At 50.0% G+C, this 3,935-nt stretch overlaps 1 protein-coding gene across 2 annotated transcripts in view; it reads left to right on the top strand.

Moving 5' to 3' along the window:
* The window catches only part of ACAP2 (ArfGAP with coiled-coil, ankyrin repeat and PH domains 2), a 137,822-nt gene that overhangs the window by 417 nt on the left and 133,470 nt on the right, over window positions 1-3,935 (top strand). The gene's annotated exons all lie outside the window — the stretch shown is intronic.

Below are 3,935 nucleotides of genomic sequence, written 5' to 3'. Positions count from 1 at the left end.
TCTCGTGGGCAGCGGCCCGTGGCAGTGCTGAGCCCCGCGCGGCCCCTTGCCCCCCACAGTGCCGCGGGCCAGGGCCCTGAGGGGGCGCGCAGCGGTGCGGGGGGGAGACCCCTCGTGGTCTGCAGCCTCCCGGGGCAGCCAGGCCAGGCCGAGGGGCATCGTTGGGCCCCTTTGCGCCCTGGCTGCCCCGAGCGTGGTCCGCACAGGCAGGTCTCCTAGCTGTGCACAGCCCCCGTGGCCAGGCCCCACTGCTTGGGGCGTGGAAGGGTCCCCTCTTCCCCTCCGCCCTCGCATTTCGACGCCAGCAGGACCCTACGTCACTGCCCCCTGCTTCTCGCCTGGGCGCTGCCCATATGGGTGGGTGCGTGCTGGTGTCCCGGCGTTGTCTCCATCGCACTTCAGCTAGACCCCCGAGGAAAACCGTTTAAGAGGCGGAGCCGATGAGCAGCACATCCTAGCTCAGAGCCAGATCGTGGCAGTCAGCGGGCTGCTGCAGGGCAGTTGTATGGCTCACGTGCGTGGAGCTTGCTTGGGGAGAACAGGCGCAGCTGAGTGGCAGCGGCTCCTCTCCAGCTTCCCTGCGGTGGGTGATTCCTGCAGCATAGCGCAGCGCAACGCAGCTGAAGTGCGGGGCCTGGACGTGTCAACCTCGGCTGTCGTCTTCGTGGCGGGGAGGAGTTCAGGGGCGTGGTGACTCGCAGTCCCTGAGTCACCATCTCCCTGCCCCATTTCTCCAGGTGTAGCTCGACACTGATGTTCTGGTGCCTGTTTGTATAGTTGTATAGGCTGTTTTGAGTAATGAGCTGTGCGAATCTTAACTTAGCAGGTGTCATTTGCAGAAGCATCCCTCTCTGACAAAAGTTATTGTTGTCAAAGGAGTGCGTGTGCATTAGTGCACTAGAAAGCAGTGTTTGGAAGTAGAGCAGTAGAAAAAAACACTGGTCAGACCCTGCTCGCTCCTTTTCAGCATCCACTCTCTGCCTCGTGTGACAGGAGACATGGCAAGATGGACTAGGGTCTGACCCAGTCAGTGGCAGTTCTTATGTTCTCTGGGTTCGGAATAGAAAGATTTGAGGAGTTGCAGATAACGTTGTGGCAAGCGCAAGTCTCCGAGGGGGAGTTGCTGTGGACCTGCAAAGTATCATGTGGAGGGAGAGCTCCACTGTCAGCCTGTTTTACTGCGTGTGAACCACTTCTGCAAAAATCGCATGCTGCTAGGAGACAGGAAGCACTTGGGGCTTAGTGAGACATGAAGCATTTTCCTTCCTGATCCCCTTTTAAAATGCTGACAGATTGAAGGGCAGACACAGATGCAAGGCACAGTTCTAGCTTGTGTGTACAGCTTACCACAAATGAAGATGTTGCTTCAAGGAGGGCTTCCGGAGCAGGGTGAGCTTGGGGAGAGCCGGCTTTGGACAGAGCTCTGTGCAGCAGGGACTTTTGGCAGAAAAGTGCTAGATAAAGAATTAAGATCGTGCTTGCGTATGCTGAAAATAAGGGAAGAACCCAACCCAACTTTTAAACTGTCAGGGATTGGTTGAGCACTTAAAAAAAGTCTTTTTGTAACTATGGGATGATTTCCTTTGTAATATGTGAAACAAACGTAGCGTAACAAAGCAGAGAGGCCTTTTGCGTTTAAAAAAGGAGAAGCAAATGTAGGTGATGTGGAAATATCTCTCTAAGTGAAATCTTAAGTGTCAGGTCTTGCTAAAAAAAATGAAAAGGATTCTGCTGCTTTTGTAACATTTAACTGTACCAGCCCATTAGAAAATGTGAATAGAATATTTCAATCTGAAAAATGCAGTGGGAAGAAGTTACAGGTGCTTACGGTCATTTTTATTTTGTTCACTTCTGTTGCTACTAATGAGAATTGTAGATTCTTGCTGTTTTGAAGGGAATGCCTGTTTCCTGAACTCTGAACTGCAGGACAGATGGTGAGAGAATGAGGGAGAGAAAAAATATAGGAAAAATGTGTTGCCAATTAGTACCTAAAAGTGAAATAATTCCTTGTTTCTGACTAGTTTGTAGGTATTTCTTTTCCAAAATGACTAGTCAGAATTCTGTGTTCATCTAAGGTTAGCTAATGCGGTCTGGCAAGTCTAGTGTATGTAAATTGGTGACTTGCTGCCTGTGTTTTACAGGTTGATTTTATTTTTAATTTTTTTACATTAGTCTTAACCTGGCATTAAATCTGGCCTACTTTATGAGTACAACTCGGAGACATGTCTTTTACTGGAGGAATGCAGGCCCTGCACTGTTGCAGGATACCTCTGTTTAGCTTCCGAACAGATTTCAGTGAATGTTGCGGCAACTGTAAGCCTCTAGGAAGGGTACTCTAGGATCACAGGAAAGTAGTGCTGGAATGGACCTCACAAAGTCATCTAGTCCAGGCACCTGCCCAAGACTATAAGCCATCTCAGCCAAGTGTACAACTAACTTGCTCTTGAAAATGTCCAAGGATGGAGAATCCAGATTTCTCTAGGTACCCATTCTAATATTTGACCATCCTCATAGTCAAAAGTTCCTCCTCATATCCAGCCTCAGTTTCCCCTGCTGAATCTTGAGGTGATTGCTCCTAGTCTTCTTCCCTTTGGTCACAGAGAAAAGCTCATCTTCATCCTCTCTATAATTGTGTTTCAGGTATTTGAAGACTGTTAACAAATTCTCCTTCATTCTTCTCTTCTCCGGACCAAGTAATCCTGGTTCTTCTAGCTTTCCTCATAAGTTTTGCCTCCGTGGCCCCTAATCACCTTTGTTGCCCTTTCCAATATGTTCACATCTTTCTAGAAGTATGGGGCCCAAAAGTGGATACCATGCTGGAGCGAACAGTTCGCCTGCTTTGCTCCCACCCAGCAGCAATGGTACCTGCTCAGCTGCCTGCCTGGTGCACATGCTGCTCCGCTTCCCCCCTGGACTCTGCTCTGGCGCTTTAGACCAACTGGCCGGCCCAGACTGCAGAAGCCAGGAATGTTCAGATTTGCCCAGGATGGACGGTCACTCTGGGTATGATCCAGTGTAACCCCCCGGGTCTTCTCTGTAGTAGTGTAGCCGAGCCACTCATTCCTGAGTCTCTATTTGTACATGCAATTATTTTGTCCCAAGTGCAAGCCTTTACTTCTCCTTGTTGAATCTCATCTGGTTCACTGTGGACCATTTTTCCAGTCTATTCAGGTCCTTCTGGATCCTACCCCTGCCTCCAGGGTGTCTGCAACTTTACACCCAACTTGGTGTCATCATCGTATTCGCTAAGCATGCATTCAGTCCCATTGTCCAAATCATTAATGAAGATACTGAATAGTACTGGACTGAGGACAGATCCCTGGGAACCCACCTTTGATGCTTCCTCTCAGCTAGACATCGAGCCATTGATGGTTGCTCATTGCGTGGGATGATCCAACTGTTTATGTATCCACCTTATGGTTCTTTCATCTAGTCTGTATTTCCTTAGCTTGTTGATGAGAATGTTATGAGAGACAGTGTCAAAAGCCTTGCTAAAGTCAAGGTGTACCACATCCACTGGTATCTCTCCATCCAGAGTCTGTCACCTTGTTGTAGAAAGAATCACATTGGTCAGGCATGACTTACTCTTGGTGGATCCAGGTGGCTGTTCCTGATCACAAATTCATGCTGCTGCTTTTTGCCCTGGTGCACACCCCTGCTCATGGGGTTAGCATAGGGGAAAGATGCTGTGGGTGGGGTAGGAGAGGCTGGGGCCAGCATCTGGGCTGGTCTCAGCAGCCTTACCTGGGGACCTGCCAGAGCTCCAGCAGTAGTGATCCAGGTGTGTGGAGCCTGGCCAGCAGCCGGGGTGTGGCTCGGGCTGACCATGCTCTGGTTTCTGGCAGTGCACGCTGCTGTCACGTGTGCCAGCTCACTTTTTTTTTTTTTTGGCATGGATGTTTTTGATACTGGGGTCTCCTGGTATCACCCCCCCC

Source organism: Gavialis gangeticus, unplaced genomic scaffold, assembly GCF_001723915.1.
Source record: "Gavialis gangeticus isolate Ggan-Ray unplaced genomic scaffold, GavGan_comp1, whole genome shotgun sequence".
Taxonomy (NCBI): Eukaryota; Metazoa; Chordata; order Crocodylia; family Gavialidae; genus Gavialis; species Gavialis gangeticus.
The sequence above is the reverse complement of the archived record's forward strand: the minus strand, read 5'-3'. Positions and strand labels throughout refer to the sequence as shown.